The 18,087-nt window shown below is 36.8% G+C and overlaps 1 long non-coding RNA gene across 1 annotated transcript in view; it reads right to left on the reverse strand.

Moving 5' to 3' along the window:
* Nucleotides 1–17,794, reverse strand: part of LOC105468263 (uncharacterized) — a 29,588-nt gene extending 11,794 nt beyond the window's left edge. The window contains exon 1 of the long non-coding RNA XR_979415.2: nucleotides 17,682–17,794. This is a non-coding gene — a long non-coding RNA (uncharacterized lncRNA). The remainder of the gene's footprint in view (nucleotides 1–17,681) is intronic.
* Nucleotides 17,795–18,087: the final 293 nt, after the last annotated feature.

Below are 18,087 nucleotides of genomic sequence, written 5' to 3' on the forward strand. Positions count from 1 at the left end.
ACATGTGGTTTGTCATAAAATATGACAAAGTTTTAATATATTTTCTAGAAGAGAAAATGAAAAGATTGTTGTTGGTAGAAGAGAGCTGTAAGGGAGTTATTCTTTGAAAGGACATTCTTCTTTCTATAGCACTTTTTTATTAATATTAAAAAATTTTGTAGACATCATTATTTTTCAATAAAATTGTACTAAAAAGTTACAGCATGAGAAAATAACCTGTTGCATAAAACAAAATCTAAAGATAAGCATGCTTTAAGCCGTGTAAACATAGCATAAATGCTATTTCATTCTGAAGTGTCATCATACGTTAGTATTTGCAGCTTGGATATGTACACAAAGCAACAAGCTGGAAAATCCAAATGTCTTCCCTATGACATATTCTGACTAAAAAATATGATTGAGTGAAGTGGAGAGAATATCTTTGCCTAAAACAGTAACATCAAAACATCGCATATTTATTTGGTGTTTTTACATGAAAAACATTACACAAAGAAACGTTCTCATTATCTCAAAGTGGGCACAACTTTTCATGAACTGCAATGGATGAAAGTCGTAGCAGAGGAGTCAGTGTGTGCTGTAAGTCTTTAGTCCATGACCCTTGGGAAGAGCAGCATGTTTGGCCTGTGGACTGCCTGAGAGGTTAGAAACAGACTTTGCAGGACCTCTCTTGGAATGCCTTTTACCTTGGAGTTCCAAGAGCATAAATATTCATTACTTTTAGAAATTTTGTCATACCAAATAGAGAAACAAAGTAACTTATATGTATATTACCAGGTAATTTTCTATGAAATTATTCACATCTACTACAAAAGGAAAAGTCCCTCATTAGGTAGATTATCACCTCAATCTATACCAATATCAAATTTTCAAAGAAAAAAAAGAAGGAGGAGGAGAAGAACAATGAGAAAAAGGAAAAGAAACAGGAAATTATATTAAGAATGAAATTGTCATAATAGCAAATGATTTTAAACTTTCTAAGATTACAAAAAGAGAATAAAATAACAAGCAGAGTAAAAAGAAAAAAAAAGAAAGCATAGTCAAACAGACAGAATACAAGTTAAATGCGGGTCAATGCAAGGTAATTCATTGAGAAATAAATATTCAAAATGTTATGAACAAAACACAAGTTTTGAAATCTGTTTATATCCCAAGATAAGAACATTAGAAACTGTGTAAATCATTCCATAAAATTCTAAAACTTACATATAATTATCACATCTTTAAAGATAATATGTAATGATTCTATTTTGTCAATTTGCAATTAAAAATGCTCTTTCATAGACTTTAACATATTTTATTGTCAAAAACAATTTATCACTCTTATCTCAGAGCTTACCATCTCTATGTAAGAACACAATTAGATGCTTTTTTAGACCAATGCTAGTATACAGTTGTCAAAGACCTGCAAAATACAGTAGTCCCTGTTCATCTACAAGGGATACATTCTAAGATCCGCAGTGGATGCCTGAAATCAGAGCTAGTACAAACTCAATATATACTGTACAATATTTCCTAAACATATATACCTATGATAAATTTTAATTTAGAAATTAGGCACAGTAAGATATTAACAATAACCAATAATAAAATAAAACAATTATAACAACATCCTCTAATAAAAATTCTGTGAATGTGGCACCTCTCTCCCTCAAAATATCTTACTATACTGTAGTCACCTTTTTTTGAAACACAGAAAGTAAAACTGCAGACTGGTGAAACTACTGCATACTGATTTTCACTGCTCTTTCTACCCAAATTTCATTTTATTTCACAAATATTGGCTTTTTTAAAATTGCAACTAATTAAAAAAATTCTTTTTTTTTACTTTGTTCTCCTTGCGTCTCTAGAAAGTAATAATGAAGTCTCCTCCCTACATTCTTTTTTCCCTCTCCCTCAATACACCATGGGAAATAATACAAAATGGGAAGTCTACGTTTGAGAGATAATATAATCAAATTTTCAAATTCAAACTGAAAACTACCCTTCAACATGTATTAGGAAGATGTGACCTGAATGCTAATGTCTTCCCCATCATTCCTTCTATCAAAAAACTTCTTGCACCTGAAGCAAACAGGTGCTGAGATTGAGAGGGTGCAAATGAAGGCTTAGTGCCAAGTGAATGCCAGCACAGTAGAGCAAGTCTTATCATATAGGGAAAAGATTTCGGTGGGGAGAAAAAACTACTGTATTTTCAAATATGATTAGAGTCATATTTATTTGTAGGTCAGGAAAAATGTAACCATCCAGGGAACAGAAAATACAGAGGAATTTCCACATCAGCAGGCAGAAGGAGACAAATTGAATAGCAGCTTGTTAAAGCATGCAAAAATAAGTGGGGAAAGTAAAGTAAAAAAAAAAAAAATGGGGAGGTCAACATGGGTAATATCTAAAGTGAGTCAAAAGAGTGCAAATCAAATACAGAAGTCTTCAGATTAACTGAGATTAGTAAAGGAGATTAAATGAGACCAAGGAAATTTTCAGATTGATTTAAGAAAAACAAACTGAGATATATGCAATTTTAGTAAAATCACACTAACGCAAAGTGTCAAAATGATTGAAAAAAAGTATTTAGACAAAAGTATCTATGGCAAATAAATACAAGACAGGAATGGTAAGTTAATATCACGTGTGTTAGAGTAAGGATAAATGTAATAAAAAAAGCAAGTATAACACGTGAAATTATGTAATGACTGAGATATAATTTACTAGCATTAATGAGTGATAAACCTTAAATTATAAAGTTAGATACATGTTGACATTTAATATATAATATATAAACAATATACAAAAACTACTAAAATGAAGAAAAATAATTAAGTGGAAGATTACAATGTCTCTCCTCAATTGAAAATATACTCTTCTGTCCATTGAACATGAACAAAATTTATCTTGTACTTTTGCATCTTAATAAATAATACTGAGATACAAAGAAGATAAAGAGAATAATGATGGAGATATAAATGGAGATTGATATGTAAATACATATTATTTAAATTCTTATTGATGGCTAGCATAAATATAGAAACATGACATAATGTCAATATTGTTTAGTAAACAGGCACACATATAAAACTCCCCACATCAATATGGAACATTTCCAACATCCCAGAAAGGTCCCTTGTGTTCCTTCCCAGATAAACACATACCCTCTATTTTAACTTGTATCGCCATAAACTCTGCTTGTTGTTAAATTGATTTTCAGCATATTTACAGAATAACACTCTATGGGCTTATGTGCATCTGCATTCTGTTTCCCAATATATCATCTGTGAAGTTCATCCATATTCTTGAGTACATCAGTAGATTGTTTTCTATCGTTGTGACCTAATCAATTGTTTCTGTATGCCACCATTTAGTTACCCATTCTTCTACCATTAAGCTCTGAGTTGTTTCCAGTTTGGGGCAACTACAAAAGAAGTTGAAATGAATATGTATGTGCAAGTCTCCTAAGTATATTCATAAGAGCGGGGTTCTTGGATCACAGGAATAGAAAGATGCTAAATTTTAGTAGATTCTGACAAAAAGATGTTCTTTCAGAATCGTAAAAATTTACCTCCCGTCAGCAATGTATGAGTGTTTTAATTGCTTAATATCTTCACCATCACTTGGAGTTGTCACTCTCAGCGAGAGTATACTGTTATTTCATTGTAATTTTCACTTGCATTTCCCTGAAAATAATGCTATTAAACTCATTTAGATACCATCTTTTGTGAAGTGGTTTTTTAATTATTTTGCTTATTTTTCATTAGATTTTTTATTTCTTCAAATTTGTAAAATGATATACATAAACATATGTATGCGTACCTAAATACACAAACTTTCAATGTATATAAATTGTGTGTATAAAGAAGGTTTTATGTCCTTTGTGAGATACGACAAATGGCCCATATGCACTTGAGAATAATATATTTTGTATTAGATCTACATCAAATTGATAAATACTATTGTATAATTTTCCATATTTTATATGAATATATGTTTGCTGCTCCATTAATTTATGACTATCATGTTAAAATCTTTAAATGTAAAGATAATTTGCATATTTCTCCTTTATTTTTATCTACTTTTGCTTTATATATTTTAAGATTGTTAGGCAGTTCTGATTGACCAAACATTTTATCATTGTAAAATATCTTTTTCATCTTTAGTAATATTTCTTGCATTAATTCTGCTTTGATGTTACTGTAACAAAATCTATCTTCCTTAATTATTATTTTAATAACAATATTTCTATTTATTTTACTTTCAGCCTATCTGTAACATTACTTTTTCAGTGGATCTCTTTTTAATAGCAAACAATTGAGGTTTGTTTTTTGGTGTTTTTCTCCCAATCTGGCAATGTCTTTTGTTTTTGTTTTTGTTTTGTTTTGTTTTGCTTTTTGAGACAGAGTTTCACTCTGTTGCCCAGGCTGGAGTGCAGTGGTGCAATCTTGGCTCACTGCAGTCTCCACATCCTGGGTTCAAGTGATTCTCCTGAATAGCTGGGATTATAGGCACCTGCCACCAGGCTGGGCTAATTTTTGTACTTTTAGTAGAGACTGGGTCTCACCATGTTGGCCAGGCTGGTCTCAAACCTCTGACCTTACGTGATCCACCTGCCTCAGCCTCCCAAAGTGCTGGGATTACAAGTGTGAGCCCCCATGCCTGGCCTATGTTTATCTTTTGATTAAAGTGTTTATTCTGATGGCAATGGTGACCCATCTGGAGCAGCCACTGCCATGAAACTGGCTGCAGTGGGGTAGGTGTAGCTACAACTGCATGCTCCACAGAGAATTTGTAAGCCGAGAACAGGCAGGAGCCCTGCCTTCCTGGGTGTAGCTACAGTCACCAAAGCCACAGCTGTAGACCCAAGCATCTCTGCACTTTTGGGGGCCTGGGAAGGCCTCCACTGCTCCCACAGGTTCAGAAGTGCCTGCTCCCACTGCCTGGCCTCTTCCCACTCTGGCACCCACTCCTATCATGGAACAAAGTTGTGCCTGAGCCCAGATGATGCCACAACCCACTAGGTGTACACATGCTCAAGACAGTGCTGACATGCCAGCCCCTTGCCTCCTCATCCCCTTCCGGACTTTGGGTGCTGATGAGCACAGGAGGGAGGCCAAGGTGGGAGCTGAGGGCAGCTCAGTGCTGGCGTGAAGGCACCTGCCCCCACCACCCTCTCACAAATAGCTTGAGTTGCCCTAGGTGATTGCAGGAGGTAGACAGGTTCCTGGGTGGAAAGGATCAGGTCCCCAGTGAAACTCTACTTTCAAACCAGGGACAGTCTGAGGCCTGGGGGTCAGGTTGACGGACCAGAATGGGAACTATGGTGCTTTTTCTGGGCCCACCAATGGCCTCCCATGAACCAATGAACAAACACTTCTTCCCTTCTGAAGCCCATAAAAATCCCTGGCTCAGCCAGACTCAATGAGAGGACCCTGATGACCCACCTGCAGAGAGGAGCTACCCACTCCAGGGAATCTTCTCTGCTGAGAGGTGGGCAGATGTTGGGTCTACCACCTGCAGAGAGGAGCTAATCACTCCAGGGCTTCTCTCTGCTGAGAGCTGAACACTCTATGGGAAGACCTGTCTGCAGGGAGGAGCTACCTAATCCAGGGTCTTTTCTCTGCTGAGAGATGCACACTCATCATGACGCCCTGGCTGCAAAGAGGAGCTACCCTCTGTGGGTTTCCTCCAAGTTGTTTGGTCACTCAATAAAGCTTCTCTTTGCCTAACTCACCCTTCACCTGTCCATGTACTTCATTCTTCCTGGATGAAGGACAAGAACTCAGGACCTGTCAAATGGTGGGACTGAAAGAGCTGTAACACAAACAGGGCTGAGACATGCCCCTTGTTTGCCACATTGCAGCCAACAAGAAAGTGAGAAGAGAGAAGGAGAGAAGAACTGTGGCCCTTCAGGGAGCCCAGACCTAGAAGCTCCCTGATCCAGGATGGTGGCACCCTCTTTGGGACTCTGCAGTTCCTGGGTATCTCCAAGCATCCGGTGTCTTCACATTCCCTGGTGCCAGCCATGGAAGCCTCACAGGGATCTGGCACCTATGCCGGTGCCTGGAGCTGCCGGCCCTACCACAGCCAGTGTGCCTGGCTGTTTGTGGTGGCAAGAACCCATGCTTGCTTTCTCACATACCCCTTGCCACTCTGCTCACTCTTGGTGGGTGTAGGATCCAGGCCAGTAGCATGAACCAAGTGCAGCCTGCCACGCCAAGTGGGTGGATGAGCCCAGTGGGCCTGAGTAAAACTGTGGACAGAGGCACCATCAGCCACAGAGGTTTCAGGCTGGTGAGTGACATCCCAAGGCTCTCGTAACAATTCCATTTTTACTTACAGTAATGACTGATATAGTTAGGTTTAAATCTACAATCTCATGAGTTTTTCTACTGTTTCAACTGTTCGTCTTTGGTTTTTACTTTTCTTTATTTCTTCTTTCTGTCTTTCTTTTATATGTCTCCTGTTTTAAAAATTAAATTTGATGATTGTTGATAAACTTCATAATAAATATTTAAATATGTAATTGTAACTTACTGAAGTTAAAACTAACAATTTTCATACAATAAAAGTGCCTTTCAAGCCTGATTTCATTTAATAAAAACTGCCCATTGTATTATCATTTCTATGTAATTTAAATGTATGTGTTATAAGCCTTCAAGATATGTTACTATTGTTGTTTTAGATATTTAATAGTCTACGTATTCCACTTAATATATCCCTCATGATTTTCATTTTTTTTTTCGACAATATCCATGCTTCCATCTGGGATAATTTTCATCTATTTGAGATTCTTTTAATTTATCCTGAAGAACTACATTAATCGATATTTACCTACTTGCTGCTAATAAAGTCTCTCAACATACAATTTTTTTTTCTGATAAAGAACCTTCTTTTTGCCATATTTATAAGATATATCTGAGGGACATTTTTCAATAAGTGTAGAATTTAAGGTTGGTGGTTTCTTTTCTTTTTCTTTTCTTATTTTTAAATAATATATATCAGCACTTTAAATATGTCATTTTATTGTATTCTGGTTATATGCTTTCTGTTGAAAACTCATCTATCTGCTTTATTATTACTTTCCAGGAGACAATGTGTTTTCTATTTGTGGCTGACTTCCAGAGTTTCTCTTTGCCTTTGGTTTTCACAGTTTTACCGTGTTTTACATAGCTGTGGTTTTTTTGTTTAATCTTATTTGGATATATTTATACAATGAAGTGTTACTCAGTAATAAAAAAGGAAGGAATTCGTATTTACATGTGAAATTGGTTAATTTGAAAAATTAATATTTTGAATGAAAATTTTATACAAAGTATACACATTCTTTTAGTTGTGTAAAGTTCTAGAACAGATATAACTAGCCTTTTGTAGGAAAACATCATTCTGATGGGTGGGTCAGTAATTAAAAGAAAAGGAATATCTGGGAACTCTATAAAGTAATAATAATGTTTTATTTTTTGGTATGGTTTTGGATTACACTACAAGCATTTGTCAAAACTCATTAAACAGTAAATTTAAAATTGGTGCATTTAATCCCACAGATTGGTATCTACTCAAAGGAAAAGAAATTATTATATAAAAAAGACACCTGCCCTCATATGTTTACCACAGCACTATTCACAGTAGCAAAGCCATGGAATCAACCTAACTGTCCATCAACGATTGATTGGTTAATAAATACATGGTTCATATACACGACGAGATACTATGCAGCCATTAAAAAGAATGAAACCACATTATTTGCAGCAACATGGATGGAGCCGGAAGCCATTATCTTAAGTAAAATAATTCAGAAACAGAAAATCAAACACCATATATTCTTACTTATAAGTGAGAACTAAACAACGAGTACACAGAGACAAACATGGAAACAATAGACACTGGGGACTCCCAAAAGGAGAGCGGTTAGGGTGGGGATGAGGGTGTAGAAATTACCCATTGGGTACAATAATCATTATTTGTGTGATGGGTACACTAGATGTCCAAACCCCACCACTGTGTAATATATCCATATTACAAACCTGCACATGTATCCCCTGAATCTAAATTAAAATAAAAATTAAATATATTAAAAGGTGCATTTTACTTTATGTAAAATTTATCTCATAAATGTATAAACAATATTGAACTCCCAGTTATAATGATGTATGATGGCATATTTAGAAGTAAAGTGTATTGGTAGCTAAAACTTTGAAATGAATAAAAAAAATGGAATTGATGGTTGGTTAGGTTTGTAGAGAAATGGATATTGTGTAATATTTCATAGTTGGTACTCTTCAAAGTAAACAATATTAGTCTGCAATTGATGCTAAAATAGTTATTCTTTTATATCATATCATATTCAAATTTCTTATATTATAAAAGAATTACATTAATGTATCACCAATATCAGTAGATTCATAAAATTCCAATAACAAACACTTTATAGTTTTGTTTATTTTGTGAGATGATCTTTCAGTATTAAGACCCAGTACATCCTGAATAGTTTAAGCTATGATTTCGCTAGAAAGTGATACTTGAATGATCTTATTTGCCACTGTTTTGCCAAATATTTCTAAGGGAGCATCTTTGATGTAGTCTTTCAGATGCAATCTTTCACTATTAACTGAAAATTACATATTTTTCTTTAGTCTTAGTAACCCAAAATACTGTTCACTAGAAGCCAAAAAAGAGCCCACTAATATTTAAATATAAAGTATTAAACATTTGCTCCTCTAAGCTCCCTGGTTCAAGTGATTCTCCTGCCTCAGGCTCCCAAGTCACCTGGGACTACAGGAGCCTGCCACCACGTCCAGCTAATTTTTTGTGTGTATTTTTAGTAGAGGCAGGGATTCACCCTGTTGACCAGGCTGATCTGGAACTCCTGACCTCAAATGATCCAGCCACCTTGGCCTCCCAAAATGCTGGGATTACAGGCATGAGCCACCGCGCCTGGCCTTTTAATGATTTTAATACTGCCATACAAGGAATAAATATCATGTTAGATTTAAAGAAAACAAAAATAATAAGCTTAGAAAAATAGTGTCTATAGATTTTTTTGATATTTTCTGTAATTTAATACAACTACTAATGAAACAAGTAACAATTTGTTATTTGTGGGTGATTTTATTTAAAATATTTTATAGGCCTACAGGGGGGGCGGAGCAAGATGGCCGAATAGGAGCAGCTCCAGTCTCCAACTCCCAGCGCGAGCGACACAGAAGACCGGTGATTTCTGCATTTTCAACTGAGGTACTGGGTTCATCTCACTGGGGAGTGCCGGACGATCGGTGCTGGTCAGCTGCTGCAGCCCGACCAGCGAGAGCTGAAGCAGGGCAAGGCATTGCCTCACCTGGGAAGCGCAAGGGGGAAGGGAGTCCCTTTTCCTAGCCAGGGGAACTGAGACACACAACACCTGGAAAATCGGGTAACTCCCACCCTAATACTGCGCTTTAAGCAAACAGGCACACCAGGAGATCATATCCCACACCTGGCCGGGAGGGTCCCACACCCACGGAGCCTCCCTCATTGCTAGCACAGCAGTCTGTGATCTACCGGCAAGGCAGCAGCGAGGCTGGGGGAGGGGCGCCCGCCATTGCTGAGGCTTAAGTAGATAAACAAAGCTGCTGGGAAGCTCGAACTGGGTGGAGCTCACAGCAGCTCAAGGAAACCTGCCTGTCTCTGTAGACTCCACCTCTGGGGACAGGGCACAGTAAACTAAACAAACGCAGATGACACCTCTGCAGACGCAAACGACTCTGTCTGACAGCTTTGAAGAGAGCAGTGGATCTCCCAACACGGAGGTTGAGATCTGAGAAGGGACAGACTCCCTGCTCAAGTGGGTCCCTGACCCCTGACTAGCCTAACTGGGAGACATCCCCCACTAGGGGCAGTCTGACACCCCACACCTCACAGGGAGGAGTACACCCCTGAGAGGAAGCTTCCAAAGCAAGAATCAGACAGGTACACTCGCTGTTCAGAAATATTCTATCTTCTGCAGCCTCTGCTGCTGATACCCAGGCAAACAGGGTCTGGAGTGAACCTCAAGCAATCTCCAACAGACCTACAGCTGAGGGTCCTGACTGTTAGAAGGAAAACTATCAAACAGGAAGGACACCTACACCAAAACCCCATCAGTACATCACCATCATCAAAGACCAGAGGCAGATAAAACCACAAAGATGGGGAAAAAGCAGGGCAGAAAAGCTGGAAATTCAAAAAATAAGAGCGCATCTCCCCCGGCAAAGGAGCGCAGCTCATTGCCAGCAACGGATCAAAGCTGGACGGAGAATGACTTTGACGAGATGAGAGAAGAAGGCTTCAGTCCATCAAACTTCTCAGAGCTAAAGGAGGAATTACGTACCCAGCGCAAAGAAACTAAAAATCTTGAAAAAAAAGTGGAAGAATTGATGGCTAGAGTAATTAATGCAGAGAAGGTCCTAAACGAAATGAAAGAGATGAAAACCATGACACGAGAAATACGTGACAAATGCACAAGCTTCAATAACCGACTCGATCAACTGGAAGAAAGAGTATCAGCGATTGAGGATCAAATGAATGAAATGAAGCGAGAAGAGAAACCAAAAGAAAAAAGAAGAAAAAGAAATGAACAAAGCCTGCAAGAAGTATGGGATTATGTAAAAAGACCAAATCTACATCTGATTGGGGTGCCTGAAAGTGAGGGGGAAAATGGAACCAAGTTGGAAAACACTCTTCAGGATATCATCCAGGAGAACTTCCCCAACCTAGTAGGGCAGGCCAACATTCAAATCCAGGAAATACAGAGAACGCCACAAAGATACTCCTCGAGAAGAGCAACTCCAAGACACATAATTGCCAGATTCACCAAAGTTGAAATGAAGGAAAAAATCTTAAGGGCAGCCAGAGAGAAAGGTCAGGTTACCCACAAAGGGAAGCCCATCAGACTAACAGCAGATCTCTCAGCAGAAACTCTCCAAGCCAGAAGAGAGTGGGGGCCAATATTCAACATTCTTAAAGAAAAGAATTTTAAACCCAGAATTTCATATCCAGCCAAACTAAGTTTCATAAGTGAAGGAGAAATAAAATCCTTTACAGATAAGCAAATGCTTAGAGATTTTGTCACCACTAGGCCTGCCTTACAAGAGACCCTGAAGGAAGCACTAAACATGGAAAGGAACAACCGGTACCAGCCATTGCAAAAACATGCCAAAATGTAAAGACCATTGAGGCTAGGAAGAAACTGCATCAACTAACGAGCAAAATAACCAGTTAATATCATAATGGCAGGATCAACTTCACACATAACAACCTTAACCTTAAATGTAAATGGACTAAATGCTCCAATTAAAAGACACAGACTGGCAAACTGGATAAAGAGTCAAGACCCATCAGTCTGCTCTATTCAGGAGACCCATCTCACACGCAGAGACATACATAGGCTCAAAATAAAGGGATGGAGGAAGATTTACCAAGCAAATGGAGAACAAAAAAAAGCAGGGGTTGCAATACTAGTCTCTGATAAAACAGACTTTAAACCATCAAAGATCAAAAGAGACAAAGAAGGCCATTACATAATGGTAAAGGGATCAATTCAACAGGAAGAGCTAACTATCCTAAATATATATGCACCCGATACAGGAGCACCCAGATTCATAAAGCAAGTCCTTAGAGACTTACAAAGAGACTTAGACTCCCATACAATAATAATGGGAGACTTCAACACTCCACTGTCAACATTAGACAGATCAACGAGACAGAAAGTTAACAAGGATATCCAGGAATTGAACTCATCTCTGCAGAAAGCAGACCTAATAGACATCTATTGAACTCTCCACCCCAAATCAACAGAATATACATTCTTCTCAGCACCACATCATACTTACTCCAAAATTGACCACGTAATTGGAAGTAAAGCACTCCTCAGCAAATGTACAAGAACAGAAATTATAACAAACTGTCTCTCAGACCACAGTGCAATCAAACTAGAACTCAGGACTAAGAAACTCAATCAAAACCGCTCAACTACATGGAAACGGAACAACCTGCTCCTGAATGACTACTGGGTACATAACGAAATGAAGGCAGAAATAAAGATGTTCTTTGAAACCAATGAGAACAAAGATACAACATACCAGAATCTCTGGGACACATTTAAAGCAGTGTGTAGAGGGAAATTTATAGCACTAAATGCCCACAAGAGAAAGCAGGAGAGATCTAAAATTGACACTCTAACATCGCAGTTCAAAGAACTAGAGAAGCAAGAGCAAACACATTCGAAAGCTAGCAGAAGGCAAGAAATAACTAAGATCAGAGCAGAACTGAAGGAGATAGAGACACAAAAAACTCTCCAAAAAATCAATGAATCCAGGAGTTGGTTTTTTGAAAAGATCAACAAAATTGACAGACCACTAGCCAGACTAATAAAGAAGAAAAGAGAGAAGAATCAAATCGACGCAATTAAAAATGATAAAGGGGATATCACCACCAACCCCACAGAAATACAAACTACCATCAGAGAATACTATAAACACCTCTACGCAAATAAACTGGAAAATCTAGAAGAAATGGATAATTTCCTGGACACTTACACTCTTCCAAGACTAAACCAGGAAGAAGTTGAATCCCTGAATAGACCAATAGCAGGCTCTGAAATTGAGGCAATAATTAATAGCCTACCAACTAAAAAAAGTCCAGGACCAGATGGATTCACAGCTCAATTCTACCAGAGGTACAAGGAGGAGTTGGTACCATTCCTTCTGAAACTATTCCAATCAATAGAAAAAGAGGGAATCCTCCCTAACTCTTTTTATGAGGCCAATATCATCCTGATACCAAAGCCTGGCAAGGACACAACAAAAAAAGAGAATTTTAGACCAATATCCCTGATGAACATCGATGCAAAAATCCTCAATAAAATACTGGCAAACCGGATTCAGCAACACATCAAAAAGCTTATCCACCATGATCAAGTGGGCTTCATCCCTGGGATGCAAGGCTGGTTCAACATTCGCAAATCAATAAACATAATCCAGCATATAAACAGAACCAAAGACAAGAACCACATGATTATCTCAATAGATGCAGAAAAGGCTTTTGACAAAATTCAACAGCCCTTCATGCTAAAAACGCTCAATAAATTCGGTATTGATGGAACGTACCTCAAAATAATAAGAGCTATTTATGACAAACCCACAGCCAATATCATACTGAATGGGCAAAAACTGGAAAAATTCCCTTTGAAAACTGGCACAAGACAGGGATGCCCTCTCTCACCACTCCTATTCAACATAGTGTTGGAAGTTCTGGCTAGGGCAATCAGGCAAGAGAAAGAAATCAAGGGTATTCAGTTAGGAAAAGAAGAAGTCAAATTGTCCCTCTTTGCAGATGACATGATTGTATATTTAGAAAACCCCATTGTCTCAGCCCAAAATCTCCTTAAGCTGATAAGCAACTTCAGCAAAGTCTCAGGATACAAAATTAATGTGCAAAAATCACAAGCATTCTTATACACCAGTAACAGACAAACAGAGAGCCAAATCAGGAATGAACTTCCATTCACAATTGCTTCAAAGAGAATAAAATACCTAGGAATCCAACTTACAAGGGATGTAAAGGACCTCTTCAAGGAGAACTACAAACCACTGCTCAGTGAAATCAAAGAGGACACAAACAAATGGAAGAACATACCATGCTCATGGATAGGAAGAATCAATATCGTGAAAATGGCCATACTGCCCAAGGTAATTTATAGATTCAATGCCATCCCCATCAAGCTACCAATGAGTTTCTTCACAGAATTGGAAAAAACTGCCTTAAAGTTCATATGAAACCAAAAAAGAGCCCGCATCTCCAAGACAATCCTAAGTCAAAAGAACAAAGCTGGAGGCATCACGCTACCTGACTTCAAACTATACTACAAGGCTACAGTAACCAAAACAGCATGGTACTGGTACCAAAACAGAGATATAGACCAATGGAACAGAACAGAGTCCTCAGAAATAATACCACACATCTACAGCCATTTGATCTTTGACAAACCTGAGAGAAACAAGAAATGGGGAAAGGATTCCCTATTTAATAAATGGTGCTGGGAAAATTGGCTAGCCATAAGTAGAAAGCTGAAACTGGATCCTTTCCTTACTCCTTATACGAAAATTAATTCAAGATGGATTAGAGACTTAAATGTTAGACCTAATACCATAAAAATCCTAGAGGAAAACCTAGGTAGTACCATTCAGGACATAGGCATGGGCAAAGATTTCATGTCTAAAACACCAAAAGCAACGGCAGCAAAAGCCAAAATTGACAAATGGGATCTCATTAAACTAAAGAGTTTCTGCACAGCAAAAGACACTACCATCAGAGTGAACAGGCAACCTACAGAATGGGAGAAAATTTTTGCAATCTACTCATCTGACAAAGGGCTAATATCCAGAACCTACAAAGAACTCAAACAAATTTACAAGAAAAAAACAAACAACCCCATCAAAAAGTGGGCAAAGGATATGAACAGACATTTCTCAAAAGAAGACATTCATACAGCCAACAGACACATGAAAAAATGCTCATCATCACTGGCCATCAGAGAAATGCAAATCAAAACCACAGTGAGATACCATCTCACACCAGTTAGAATGGCAATCATTAAAAAGTCAGGAAACAACAGGTGCTGGAGAGGATGTGGAGAAATAGGAACACTTATACACTGTTGGTGGGATTGTAAACTAGTTCAACCATTATGGAAAACAGTATGGCGATTCCTCAAGGATCTAGAACTAGATGTACCATATGACCCAGCCATCCCATTACTGGGTATATACCCAAAGGATTATAAATTATGCTGCTATAAAGACACATGCACACATATGTTTATTGCGGCACTATTCACAATAGCAAAGACTTGGAATCAACCCAAATGTCCATCAGTGACAGATTGGATTAAGAAAATGTGGCACATATACACCATGGAATACTATGCAGCCATAAAAAAGGATGAGTTTGAGTCCTTTGTAGGGACTTGGATGCAGCTGGAATCCATCATTCTTAGCAAACTATCACAAGAACAGAAAACCAAACACCGCATGTTCTCACTCATAGGTGGGAACTGAACAATGAGATCACTCGGACTCAGGAAGGGGAACATCACACACCGGGGCCTATCATGGGGAGGGGGGAGGAGGGAGGGATTGCACTGGGAGTTATACCTGATGTAAATGACGAGTTGATGGGTGCAGCACAGCAACATGGCACAAGTATACATATGTAACAAACCTGCACGTTATGCACATGTACCCTACAACTTAAAGTATAATAATAATAAATAAATTTAAAAAAATAAAATAAAATAAAATAAAATAAAATATTTTATAAATTTGATTGCATTAATATATGCCCTTCAGCAAGAGATAAATACATAAGAGCTCTATTGTTTTGTCCATCTGTTTTACCAAAAGTTAATTTAAATTTAAATATTCATTCACAGATAAACTGTTATAACTGGTTACAGACAAAAATTGAATGTACATTTTTTAAATACAGCTTAATTTTCTTAATTTGAAGGAAAGACAAAAGTGAACATTATTTGCCTGTCAAAACCACTATAAATACCTTTTGCTATTCCCATAGTGTACTTCCACAAGACCAGTTGCTCTACTGTGAGTTATGATTATGTAAAGAGAAAAAAATAATGGATTTAACAGTAATTCCCTCATTAATCATCAATATGTGTCACTTTCAATAGACATAAACGTATCAATTTAAAACTTTTAATTTAACAAGAGAGATTGCTTATTCCTTCTTAACTTACCTGTATCTTTATGACTAATATCTTTATGGCTAATATGACTCTAACTGTTTGACTTGAGCAAGTGCAAGGATGCAGTAACCATTAACTAGGATAGCACTGTGACAGAAAAAGCACATTTTGGTTGTTTGTTTGTTTGTTTTGTGATTGGAGATGAGAAGCTCAGTTTTGGTTACACCAAACTGTGATTTCCACTATATATAGAAAGGAAGATATTGATTCATCAATTAGTTGGAATTTAGAGGAAAAGTATAGGCTGAAGAAATAAATTATTGTCAATCTATAAAGGTAATTTCAAATCATGATAATAGAAGAGTTATTTAAGTGAATATGTATAGCCACAAATTGAGTAAAAGGCAGTAACTAAGGCCTCAAGAGAACTGGGAAATAGGGGAAACCAGCAAATGAAAGTGAGGGAGGGATATTTTGTGATAATTAGGGAAACCAGAGGAGTACAGTATCTTGGAAACCAGATGAAGTACATGCTTTAAGGAGGAGGGAGAGGTTTACTATGGCAAATGTTGAAAATCATTTAAATAAAATGAAATCTGACTATTAACCACTAGATGTAGCAAAAGTGATGTCATAGGTGATTTTGACAAGAGTAGTTTAAATGGAGTAGAGAAGAGATAAGAGCCAAAAGCTTTGACTGAGTTTTATGGAGAATGAGATGAGAAACATGGGAGTTGCCTGGTTACTCTTTTAAGAATTTTAGCTGTAAATAGGAGAATAGTGCTGGGTTTATTGATGGGGAGTGAACTAGGTCCAAGATAAAGAACAACATACTTATACATACTGTACTGAATTGTTATTTCACTTATAAGGCATTCCACATTCTAAAAACAAACATTAAAATATGTCTTAATAAATAATTAAATTTTCAACAGATACATTTTTTAATCTGATATTTTTCCTAGTTGACGTTGATAAAATAATCACAGAATAAAATTAGAATAATTTGAAGTGTCTACACTGAGACCACTAGTTCTGCCCTCATTTAATGAGATGACAATTTTTAAGAGAGACTATAAGCATGGTGTATATCTAAGTAGTTAGAAAAAAACTGCTGATTCCATTAGAAACAAGGAACAAGAAACTGCCTCCTAATGAAAATTTACTGTATATAATAACTATATCTATTATGTATCTACAGATTTTCATCCTATGGCCAAATGTGGTTTCTCAAAACAGATTTCTTGTAAAAACATATGTATGTATAGTGTATGAATATAAACATAAAAATAAGCTGTAAAATATACAACCAAATAATCATATAATGTATATCATCTTATGCAAATCAATATATTCTGACTCTCACCATTCTGTTAATAAATAAAAACTACAATACTATTTTTCTAAACCAAATACATTTTCTTCAAGGAAGGACGATATTGGTTAAGTGTTTATCATGCTCCTAACACAAAAGTCACTACATCGGATACTGAAAGGTTCTGTCTGTATGAAGTAAAATGGTAGCATCTACAAACTTACCTTTGAATTTTCTTTCCTTCTACTGCTCTTTAGGATTTTTAAGTATCTTAGTCTCTTGAGTTCTTACTTGGTTAGAGGCCTAAACTGATAAACCAAACCCATTTAAGGAACTATTTTTTCAAAAAGATATTTTCAGATGAAACATTTTAAATAATTATGTACTAAGTGAGAATGTTTACATTTCAAGAATTGTTTTATACTGTAAAACTTTTGTTGAGGGTCTCAAAAAACATTTATTAATAATATTTTTGAAGCTTATGAAATGGTTATATGATTACCCCCTTATTACACTGACTAGAGATGAAACTCTATGTAGCTATACTTGACATTACACTAATCTAAGACATTAAAGAAAGAGAGAATACCTACATGGGAAACATTTGTTTGAGAATTATAATTTCAAATGTGATTTAAAATTGCAATAAATTTTGTATCTCACCTGGATTATGGGGAAAGATAAAATATCCTTGCTGGAATCACTTATTCCATTCTTGATATCTGCAGCCTATTCTCCACATATCTTAAAACTACAAATCACACTATTTAAATTGCTTTTCACTTACAAAATTCCATCTCCATAGAGTGACCTACTTACAAAATTCCATTTTCACTTACAAAATTCCATCTCCATAGAGTGACCTCCATAGAGTGCCTTATATTATTTGCTTCTGCCGATTCTCCTTTCACATTTCTAACCACTCATCCAATTTCCTGTTGTGCTCTAATCATACCAGCCTTCCTTTTACTTGTCTATGAGCTAAGCTAGTTGCAGCCTCAGCGTTTTTTATTTTCTGTTTCCTCTACCTAAAACCTTTTTTTCAGATATTTTCCTTTTGTTATTCAGA

The sequence above is a fragment of the Macaca nemestrina genome, chromosome 11 (assembly GCF_043159975.1).
Source record: "Macaca nemestrina isolate mMacNem1 chromosome 11, mMacNem.hap1, whole genome shotgun sequence".
Classification (NCBI taxonomy): Eukaryota; Metazoa; Chordata; class Mammalia; order Primates; family Cercopithecidae; genus Macaca; species Macaca nemestrina.